At 44.3% G+C, this 12439-nt stretch overlaps 1 protein-coding gene across 6 annotated transcripts in view; it reads left to right on the plus strand.

Annotated features, from left to right (window-relative positions):
* The window catches only part of PTAC14 (plastid transcriptionally active 14), a 358101-nt gene that overhangs the window by 271133 nt on the left and 74529 nt on the right, over positions 1-12439 (plus strand). The window lies entirely within an intron of this gene.

A 12439-nucleotide genomic window follows, 5' to 3' on the forward strand; every position in this document is an offset into this window, starting at 1 on the left:
ACTTCATTTGTTCGGCCTGCATGCAATAGGAAGAACCATATACTATATAAGGAGAAATAAACCATTTTTGTATGGAGTCAACGGGCAAGCGAAAGCCGTGGAAGAGTCGGTTGGCAGCTAATATGGAGAAGAATTCAAGAGTTTTGGCATCGGGGATTCGAGTTGCAGGCCCCTCCGGTTCAAGTAGCAAGAAACAGAAGACCAAGGAGGAACTTACCTATCTCACTGTTCAATTTGAGAGTCTTAGTGGGAGCGAATGCCAGAAGTGTTGGCAGGAGACCCCGGAGGCAGACCAGATCAAACAGAATTTGATGCGGGCACAGGTGCATTGGGCCATTCAGCTTCCCATCTTTTCCATCCGGTTGTTTGAATCAGTATTGCGCACTATGATAAAGACATATAGCGCCCGGAGCAGAACAAGTACATTCTTGTACAAGCAGCAGCAGATGACGGTGTCTTTTAAACCTAGGGATTTCACTAGGGTTTTCGGCATCCCTGGCTCCGATGGAAGGAAAGTGGAAATCAAGAATCATAAACTGTCACGGGAACAGGAGCATTGGATAGATCTAGTGTACGAGGACCTTACACCCATGGAGAGGGAGACAGCGGTTCAGGGGACAAAGTGTAGAGGGCTTCGCAGAGACTTTATTCGGGAAGGTCATTGGCGGTGTATCATGGACGTCATCAAGAGCAGGTTGATAGGCGCCACCCGAGCCTCAGATATACCATTGCCGCAGATTGTGTTTATGAATGGTATCATGCAAGGAGTGGTATATGATTGGGCCTCAGTACTTGTCGATAGGATGGAGGAATTCTTGATGCTTTAGCACCAAACATTTTTTATGCCGCACCATGCCATCGGGCTGTTTCTAGAGGCTGCAGCTAGCCAGATTCTAATGGATGGCTTTGAGGCTCCCCCAAGGGGCAAGTTGGCAGACGGGGAACCTCCCATATTCTATTGGTGACACTTAGATACAGGAGGATCAGCAGCAGGTCACAAGAAAGTACTCCAAGGATTGGCTGCTTCCAAAGAGACAGATAGCGGACGGGAGGGCACTTCGGTGAGTGATGGGGTTGAGTCCGTGGAAGAAGAGGTGAGCACATCGGCGGAAGTTGATGGTGAGGCAGCAGGTAGTGGGCCCACATTCTTTACCCCTCCTCAGCTGTCAACTTCGGCACACTTGACTACCTTTTAGATAGTCATTCCGGCGTTTGGTCAGCGCCATGCCCCAGTCCTTATGACTCCTCCAGCGGAGGCAGATGTCCCAGGGACAATGACGGAGGTGGTCCCACAGGCAGTGACAGATGATGTCCCACGGACAGTGACGGAGGTGGTCCCACAAGCAGTGACAGATGTTGTCCCACGAACAGTTGTCGAGTTATTGCCGACAGCTGTAGCGGAGGTGATTCCAGTTGTACCAGTAGATGTTACCGTCGCAGTCCCACGGAGAGCACAGTTGCCACCGCCAAAGTCTGAGCCGCAGGTTCGGTTGGAGGTCATTGATTGTGATGCAGTGGTCATCGTTTCATCATCTTTTTTAGCAGAGGCCGAGTTAGCCTAGCCAGTACCGAAGGAGAACATGGAGCTTGCGCAGTCCGATCAACTGGAGGTGATGGATAGAGCTAGTGAGTTTCTGAGGCAGCAGTTCCGACTCACTCCGACGAAGCGGGGTCCGTCCACTCAGTCTCCTAGGCGTTCAGGAACATCACCAGCAGTACTAGAGCCTCAGCTTCAGGAGGAGTGAATGCCACATGCCGTGGTTGCGCCAACAGCAGAGAAGGCGGCACCGGATGTGGGTATGGCTCCTGCTGATGAGGAGAACAATGATGCGGAATGGTCATTGGAGGCCTTCGCCAAGGAGGACTATGGGTCGGATGAGGACAGGTGTCGGGATTACCTCAGGACTATGAAGTCTGCATTGAAGAAGGGACACAATGTGGCAATTCAGGCCCTGACTCGGCAGAGGGAGTGGCACTTGATCAGAGCATATATCCGTGGGATTTGTCCTTGGCGATTTCAGACTTGCTTTGTAGACAGGGGCTGGCCGGCGACGGAGACAGCTGAGATGTTGGCAGATTGGGCCACTGAGCCGGAGTTGGGATCCAGTGACACCCCTATGATGAAGTTGGCACATGAGATTGTGGGATTATACAAAGATGTTTACTATGGTCGTCAGCGTGCAGAGGCGGACAGGGTTACAGCAGAGAGATCATTGGCAGCTGAGACTGAGGCTAGATAGAAGCTAGCCGCCGACTTGGCCGACCAGTAGGCAGCATGGGCCGTAGAGCGGGCAACACTACTGGCAGATTTGGCAACAGCGGTGCAGGAGAGGGATGTGGCTAAGCAAGGTATGGAGGCAGCGGTTCGAGATAAGGATGCGGCTGAGCACGAGATGTAGTTAGCTAGGGGGCAGGCCATGGATGCGGCGCTTCTTCTAAAGGAGGCCATCGAAGTTAATTCTCAGATTCAGACAGATCTCCGCATCAAGACAGAGCAGGTGTACGAGTTACGTCGCCAGCAGCACACTTCTGGGACGCCCCCTTCTCTCTAGTATTTCTTCTGTGGTTTGTAAGTTGTCTCCTAATTTTGTTAGTCGTCAAGAGACGACTGTTTTTTTTGGGGGGATGGTGTTGGCCGACTGGATGGTTCCGGTGGTGTTGTCTATTTTGTAGCCGACGGGTAAATAGTGTTTACTGCATAGGTTAATTAAGAATTGCACACAGATAATGAACATGAATAGCAAACAGCAGAACTATTATTATTATTCACATATGCCCATAGTACATTATACTTCCATGATATCCTCTGATTACAATGCTTCCCAAAGGGGTTATAAATACTTTCCGAAGAACTTTCCCGAAGGAGTCCGTCAGCCACATACATTATGTCCGCTACAAACTATTTACCCGTCGGCTACATAACAAGAACTTTTTCGAAGGGACCCGTCGGCTGATACACAATTTCTTTTCCGAAGGGACCCATCGGCTGATACACAATTTCCTTTCCGAAGGGACCCATCGGTCGATACACAATTTCTATCGACGACATCATCCCCCCAAAAAGAAAAGTCGTCTCCTGACGACTATTACAAAATCTCTGAGACAAATCAACAACCAAAATACATTGACTGACTAACTGGTCTTCAACATTGTCACCTTAGCCAATCTGACATCTGACCTTGATAGCCACCTATGCCGCTTTCTGCCTTCCAATTCCGAGTACACTGAACCAAGTGTCGCTGCATTGCCTCCAACTGGATGATCAGCTCCTCCCGAGCTCTCTACGCATCCACCAAGACAGCCTCACGGCCAACACCTACTCTCAGTGCCTCTGATACACAGACAATGCTTGCTGCAGCTCCAAGTCTTCTCAACTGGTTAGACTCCCACGACTGATATCCGCAACGACTGGGGGTCCACGTGGCAACGCTCCCGGCGGGGTCCTCTGAAACCCACACAAAACTGCACGGAACACACCATTTTTGTCATTTTCTGCCGATTCTACACTCTTTCTGGCAATCACTGATGCTTCCCCTTCCCTATGGCATCATCTGATACTCATTCTGAGCAACTTGATTCTGTCGTCATTTTTTTTTTTTTTTTTTAGAAAACCTCCTGTCACCCTTCTGTAATGAAATCTGTACGGTTTCAATCTTGACATTGTCTGCTGATTGCATATGGATGCCTCCTTCCTAGAGCTACCACGCACACGGGTTTTGATGAAACAATTTTGAAGGCGTCTTCACTATTTCAATCTTCTGGAAAAGCCGTACTTGTCTACAAAATTGTACGTCAAATTTGAAAACCGTATTGCACATTAAATTATCTGAAAAACCGTACATCATCTTTTAGATGTGAAAAACCTTACGGTACTCCTTTACTGTGAAATCCGTACGGTGGTGCTCCTTCCTTCATATACTAATTACCGTACGGTACTTTTCCCTAAAAACCGTACGGTGCTCTTTTATCTGGAAACCGTACGGAAGAGTACATCCTCTGAGAAATCCATACGGTGTTTGTAGAAATCGTACAGTGCCCCTTTACTGTGAAATCCATACGGTGGTGATGAAATCCGTACCTTAGCAATGAAATCCGTACGGTGGTAATGAAATCCATACCTTAGCAATGAAATCCGTACGTTGGCAATAAAATCCGTACGGTGGCAATAAAATCCGTACCTTAGCAATGAAATCCGTACGGTGGCAATGAAATCCGTACCTTAGCAATGAAATCCGTACGGTGGCAATGAAATTCGTACCTTGGTAATGAAATCCGTACGGTACTAAATTGTACGGTAACTTTTCTCTCTTTTTAAAAAAAAATTTTTAATTTTAATTTTAATTTGATTTCAAATTTTTTTTTTTTTTTTAATAATAAAATTTTAAGACAGAATAGCGAAGTCAATTTACCCTTCGACCATCGTCACCGTCGGTCTGCAATGACAAAAGGGTCGCCCGAAGGCCATTCTCTGACGCAGAAGTCTTCCGGCCGTGGTATAGCTTTAGCTTCGAGCCATTCACCGCCTAAGGCACTTCTTGTCCATCCAAAGTCCATAATTTTATTGCTCCATTGTCCCCTACTTCCCAGATTTGATACGGCCTGATCCACTTAACTATGAACTTGCCTGGTTTGATCTCATTCCACTGATCGAGTTGAAACCTGCTACCCCTATTCTGTGTCATCTCCATATCGCCCAGTTTGTTCCCGATGTTCACTACCATGGACTCCGTCAGTTGCCCCTTTTGTCCGTCTATAACACATTCACTCTGTACTGCTACAACTTTTATTGAACCCTTCCTCTTTGTTGCCTATGCAGACTGTATCATGTGCCTTCCTTGCTACCGGTACCTTTCTGCTATATCTGTGGTTCGACGTAATACTTTCTTCCTGCGCAGTCGTACAATAGAATCTTTCCTCCTTTTGGGTTCGTACTGTATGTTCTGTCCTTCAGCTTCAGTCATATCCGCGTTTCCTTTTTCGGCTTCTCTGTGTTCTTTCGGACATTCATTTCCTCCTTCGACTTTTCTGTGTTCCTTAGGACATTCATTTCCTTCTTCTTTCTTACCTTCGTCGATCCCTAGCATATTACAACTTGGGAAGAGCTCGTAATCCTCTATTTGCCAGTGGTAAAGACCATTTACTGAATCTAGATCGTCATCTCCTTCCAATTGTAGGACTCCCTCCTGATCGGGTTCCATACTCTGCCTCCTCTCATCGTCTTCTCCTTCAGAATCCGACGATAGAGCTTCTTCTTCAACTATCTGAGTGTGTAGATCAATGACATACTTGCGGCCTTTGCTTTCAAGTGATAAAGTATTTTTCTTCCAATCGTGTTTTGCCTTGGCTTGTATCAACCACCCCCGGCCCAGAATGGCATCATATCCTCTCCGCTTCAGTGGGATCACGACAAAGTCGAACAAGAATGGCTGTGTTCCAATCATCACTGGTTGTGCTCTCAAGACTCCCAATGGCTTGATTCCATGTTGATCAGCCGTTAGCAGCTGGAATGTAGGCGGCCATAATGTCGGCTGTCCCAACTTTTTCCAAGTGTCTTCAGGCAACACATTGACACCGGACCCTCCGTCCACAATTGTTTCCGTCAATACAGTCCCGAGAATGCCCATCGCCGGATAGTGTCCGGATGAAAGAGCTAACAGCATCGGATCTTCTGCACTTGCGCCACTTTCCTTGTCTTTTTTGTCCGCTGCACTTGCTCCACTTTCCTGCTTCCTTCCATGTTCTCCTGGTAGTTGGGCAATGGGAACGATGTTTGTGAGTGCCGATTGGAGCTGAGGCATAGTGAGCAACAGATCACTTATCCTGACGGGTATCTCAGCTTGCAAAATTTTCCTTACAATGTTCTGTTCTGCGCAGTTCCATATGAAAGTACTCAGCGTGTCCTTCAAGTGTGTCGTTTCTGCTTGTGTTGCTTTCTGGATCTCTACCCGTGCTTCCTCCAATCTCTTCTTTTCTTCCACCGAGTCGGGGTACACTTTCGTTTGCTGTCGTGTAATGGCCAAAACCTCTTCTTCGTTCGTCCCGACGGTGATCAAGTTTACTCCCGACTTCGGACACCTAGCATCTTCATGATCACCAGGTCCACACCATCTGCATAACAACTTCGGTGTGTTCACCGTTGTACACTCTCGGGTGAAGTGACTCCACAGATTGCATGCGCGGCATTGAACAATTGGCCGACCATTCGCATCGTACTGAATTCGACTCCTTCCTCCATTGTTGTTGTTGCCACCATTGTTGTTATTGCTGCTGTTGTTTGGACCGCGCCAGTTGTTTCTATATCCGCCTGATGTGGCACCTTCCGTACTAGTGTTCCTGTTCCCTCCTGACGAGGATGCCTCCTGTGACAGGAACACTTGCTGCGGTGTCCTTGTTTTTAAATTGAAAGGGCATTTCTTTACCGAGTGTCGTAGGATCTGACAGATTTCACAAAATTGATCTTTCGGGCAGGATCCCTTCGTATGGCCTTCTTTCTTACATTTCGTGCACCATAGGTCATTGCCCTTAGTTTCCTTGTTCATGTTTTTGAATTCTTTCATCATCCGCATCATGTCCTTGGAGGGCACGGACCTTCTTGTTGCTTCCTTCGTCATCGTTGCTATCATCTCCTGAGGATGCATCGTCATCTGAATCGGACGAGCTGGTCTTCTTCTTCTTCTTTGTCTTCTGGTCACTTTCGAGGTTCATTGCCCGATTGTACGCTTCATTGTATGTGGATGGTGGCACGATCTTCATCTTTTTCCGCAACTTTGGGTGAAGGCCTTCAATAAACCATCTTTTCTGGAGTCCATCTGCCGGCTTATTCTCCATTTTACTGATTAAGTCCTTCAATCTCTTGGCGAAGACTCGTACTGTTTCATTCTTCTTTTGCTTGGTATTGAATATCTCGGCTACAATTTCATTATCATCACGCAAAAGTTGAAATTCTGCGATGAACTCCTTAATATTATCCCAACTATTTAATTTCTGTGGATCAGCATCAGTAAACCAATCAATCGCAACACCCCGTAGGGTAGCAAGAAATTGTCAGATCCATTCGTTTATATCTGTTATGCCATTTGCCCTCTAGATCGTTTCACATGTTTTACAATGTCGAATGGGATCAGCTGCTTCATCACTATCAAATTTAGGCAATTTTTCCTTCGGACTTGCCATTATCACTGTATGTCGAGGGTTTTGTTGTGTACCTGCGCTGTTCTGAGCTCCCGCACTGTTTTGAACACTTGCGCTGTTCTGCACACCTATGCTGTTTCCAACACCGGCACTGTTGTGGACACCTGTGCTGGTTTGCACATCTGCGCTGTTCCGCACACCCGCGCTGTTTTCGACTTCTATGGTATTTGGTGAAGAAGGGGGTTTGTCAACCGAAGCTGTCCGTTCCGGAAGTATATCTCGGACGAAGAGGTCACTCCACGCTCGTGCTCCTTCGGCACTCCGAGCCGTGCGAGTCGATCTCCTTCCGTCAGGATTCTCTTCCCGTGGCGTATGCAGGTTTAGAAACTCCTCCCTCGCTTCTTCCACCAACTCAAGCCGTTGTCGAGTCTCCTTCAACAATCCTTCGGCACTCCTGTTCCCGTCGGCAATCTTCTGGAATCTCCTTTGACGCTCTGTCTGCTGAGCCAAAATTAAATTTTCTTGCACAATGCATATGTCATCTTTTTGCTTCAGCTTATTCTTATCTTTGTTCAACTGATTCGGCATTTAATTCATATCCGCCTGCCTGCGTACTAGGTCCATCGGGCAATGGCGCCAAATGTTTACCACATAGGTTAATTAAGAATTGCACACAGATAATGAACATGAACAACAAACAGCAGAACTATTATTATTATTCGCATATGCCCACAGTACATTATACTTACATGATATCCTCTGATTACAATGCTTCCCGAAGGGATTATAAATACTTTTCGAAGAACTTTCCCGAAGTAGTCCGTTGGCCACATACATTATGTCCGCTACAAACTATTTACCCGTCAGCTACATAACAAGAACTTTTCCGAAGGGACCTGTCGGCTGATACACAATTTCTTTTCCGAAGGGACCCATCGGCTGATACACAATTTCTTTTCCGAAGGGACCCATCGGCCGATACACAATTTCTACCGACGACAAATAGTTTGTAGTGGATGTAATATTGTGGCCGACGGACTCCTTCAGGAAGGTTCGGCGGTAGTATTTATAGCCCGTCTAGGATCTTTGTAAATCATCATCATCTACTATTGCGAATCTTATGAAGCATAATGTATGTCTGGCGTATGCGAATATAATTCTGCTGTTCGTGTTCATTGTGTGTATGTGTTGATTTCTTTACTAGTACGGTAAACATAGGCCCTCAAAATCCTTAGCTTGCATACCTCTTTTGGTAACCAAACGTGCATCAATAAAATTATTAGTAGCTCCAGTATCAAATAAAGCAACAATACCCTGTCCAGCCATGAGCCCACGCATCCTGGAAGCTCCCTCCTTCCTTATACTAGATAAGTAAGCTACCTTGAGGTTGAGGTCATCCATCTCATCATCAACATCATCACTTCTATGCTGATCCTGATCATAATCCCCAAACTACTCCTGAAACTCAGCACTACCATCATCATCGTAGAACCACTCTTATCATCCTATTTTTACCCTTAGGCTTCATAAGACAGTCATGATCGACATCATAAGGACCCTTGCAGTAGTTACACAACTTACTACTCAAATCATTAATTGTTTCATGGTCCAAAGGTGCTGCAGTAGGACACCTTCAGCCTTCTCTCTCCGAGGAGGTGTCCTATCATAGGATGTAGCAAGCTTCAAGGCAAACTTGCCTCTAGGCCTAGAGGCCTCTAAGTTATGGGCCTTTTTCATTGCCTCCTACAATTAAGGGGGATCTAATGACTTAACCCATCCTCTGAGTGGCTCAGCAAGACCCTTAATGAAAAGCATAACCCTCCTCTGCTCAGATATGTCATACGCCAGCACTGACAACCTCTGGAACTCATTGATGAATGCCCCCAAACCAATTGTCTGTCGTAACTAAGCCAACTCCCTAAAATAAACCTTAGGATCCTTCTTATCAAAACATTCTATCAACTTGTCAACAAACTCCTTCTATGATATGATCTGATCATGATGGAGAGATACTAAACCATGATACCGCTAATCGTGCACAACTCCATCAAGGTGTAGCACAACAAACTTGATGGTGTCCTCCTCAGTCGGACGCAAAGCGAGGTAGGTGTCAAACTTGTGGACCCAAGCTCTAGCAGTCACTCTACTGCTTCCATCAAAATGAGCCAATGTCATCTTACTAGCTACCTATTGAAGCTCAGTATACCTAGGTCCCTGTCTATTAGTAGTAGGCCTACCCCTGGAATGTTCATGCTCCTGTGTTAGATATCGGTCAAAGCTCAATTTATCCTTTAATGCTTGAGGAAGAGCATCCCAGTCATGGAAATGAGTTAGTACATCATCAACAAATGGATCAACGTCAGAAGTAGTGCTAACTGCATCTAATTCTGCTCTCAGGAAAGTGGGTCTCTATGGCTTGTCCTGAGCACCAATATAGCCTTCCTGTCCACCCTATCATCCACCTTGATATGATCCTCGATCCTGTGGCTATCATCAGCCCTGGGCCCTGCATCCACACATGACCTATGGGAACCAATAGAAATATCTCAAATTCTCTCTCTACCCCGATCCCGAGACAAAGCTAACTGCTGCAAGGTGTTAGACAACTGTTGGAGAACACCTATCATTTGTTGTTGCCCGACTGTGATATTCCTAAATGCCTACAGGGCATCTGTATCAATCTTGGCATCTGGGACCCATTGTCCAATGCCACCAGAACCACCTGGGCTTCCCACTGAACCAAATTGAATCTTCGACTCACTCTCCCTAGGAGGCGAATTATGTTTCTGTTGGGTATAATGCATGCATGATACAAACCTTCAATCACCATCCATGTCTCAAGGTGCAAAACAACCAAATATACCTCTGAAAAATTCTGAGCCCAATTCCTATAGGCTGGCAAGAAACCGCTCTAATACCATTATAAAGTACCTAATTGATCGTAGTTGTGATACTGAAATGTAAACTCAATTTCCCTCGTTCTTAATGTTTTCAAATTTCTATGACTTTGAATTTTTAAATTATGAAATTGCTTTGAGAAAAAGAATTACATTGAACATAATTCACATTAAATGCAATGATTTATATTACTGTTGCTCAAAACAAGAATGTACAATATTAAATGAACCCGGTTGTAAAATATAATAGTAGAGTTTGCATATGGAGTCACATCTAGAGCCACGTGTTCAGTCAGAATTCAACACTATTGCGCTGGTAGTCAGCAATGCTTCTCTGTATCACCCACATCTGCTGATAACCCTTCAATGGTGACGCAACTGAATTGATTGTAGTCCTGACTCCAATACAATGATTCCACACCCCAAATGATCTTGGCGATACCTGTACGCAGCCTTTGAAACAAACCCTCACACGACCCGTAGCAATGATTGCCAGTTATTAAAATTGCCGACAAAACTCCTCCAACAGTATATATGGATCAGACTATGTTGGAAAGCAGTTATTACTGCAGGACGCCACCTTCAGCTTAGTTCCGGCCTTCTTCTAATCCCAAAACTTGACACCCAGCTTGTAACTTAGAATTAAATTAATTTGAATTTTACTTCTCAATTTCCAGTCTAGTGCCAACAAATAATCTCCAAGACACATCATGAACAATAGGAGATATGATAATTGTCTACCTCAGCACAATTATCAGAGACGATCTCAGAAATTCTTCAAACCCTCAGCCAGATGAAATGAACAAAGAAATATATAATTCAAGATGCTTTTCTCTTTGAAATGAAGCCATTTTTATAATGCCTTGTGCAACCTAGCTTCACCTTGACACTTTTCACTTAAGCATTTCTTTATAATGTAAAGTCCAATTACTTTATAATATAAAGTACCATAATTAATTACAAGTGCATTAAATATTGATAAAGTCTCATTATAATTGCAATAAATATGACTTCACCAAAACAATTCATCTGGGTTCCAAAAGCAAAATGACAAGTGACCACCATTCTTAGAACTGCCTTGACCAAAATAGAAACTGGCCAAAAGTGACTTACTAAAAATAATGAGTCCAAAAATAGCAAATCCGTATCAAAGACCCCCAAAACCAAACGTCAACTCACGGGTGTCGCACCGATGAGCTGACAAATACAAACTCTAGGAACTTGCTTGACATTACACGTACAAGCATAACAGATCTAGCATCTACTTTACATCAGCAAGCTTTCCTTTCATGCATATTTAGTTTAATTTCAAGCTGATTTCTCAACAGAGGTTTAATCAAGGCAAACCCCTTTGTAGACAACATTTTTATCTTTTGTGTGTGTAAGAATAGGTGGTGTCAATTCTAGGATTGGATCTGGTAAGTTTAGGACCTAGATTAGAGTCTGCAACTGAATCATTGAATAGTGCAAGGAAAAAATCAAAATAGTCAACCTAGTCCCTGGAACAAGTCAACCAAGTCGGCATAGTCCCTCCAAAACAAGTCCAAAATGAATTCATAGGTAATTTATAGTCTGATTCCGTTTTTGGTTCCATAATTGGACTGTCCATGCATTCTGAAACTCATCTTTCCTTCCATTCTAGCCTTCAATCTTGCATTGTTCAATCAACTTGTATAAGTGACCTCGATTATAATGAGGGGTCATTATACTCACTCAATGCTTAAGGTTACCTCTTTCCATAATTTAGACATCTTTTTTTCATTATCTTGTATATGAGTGTTATAAACTCGAGTCCTACATATAGCATTCCGCTGCGAAGAAATCATAAACTAATGGATTCCTTCAATCTTGAGTCCTCTAGATCCCTAGGAATGTTGATGATCCCATGCCTTCAAATGACATTCCCACTATTGTTGACAATCCTTCTTCCTTCTCCTAATGATGAAGATGAAACTATGACGGTGTTGTATCTCATATTATTAATGACAATGTTAATCCAATAAAAAATTGAGCTGAAGATATTGGTCTATCTCATCCTAATAGTAGTATTAAGACCTTTATTCCTATTCCCACTTCATTACCTGGTGTGCCTACATATACTCCACCTATCATTACTATATTTATTTCAAACATTAAATTCTACATATGTTATTCTTTTAAGCAATCCTTATCCCTTCACTACTACCCCTACAAGTGTTCCATGTATTTCCCAACGACCATCCATACCCACTTATAATAGTGTAGCATTTTCATATCCTGGTGCTCCTTCCATCTCTCATAATGTTCCAAACCTTTCACACTTCCAATCTTTCCACCAAAAGTACCATCTATATTCTAGAGCAAACTGTGTTATCCTTGCAAGAACAAATTGCTTCCATTACTCAATTCAAATTCATTATTCCCACTTGTGA

Source organism: Cupressus sempervirens, chromosome 5 (assembly GCF_028749045.1).
Source record: "Cupressus sempervirens isolate cs-2001-9-10 chromosome 5, ASM2874904v1, whole genome shotgun sequence".
NCBI classification, from domain to species: Eukaryota; Viridiplantae; Streptophyta; class Pinopsida; order Cupressales; family Cupressaceae; genus Cupressus; species Cupressus sempervirens.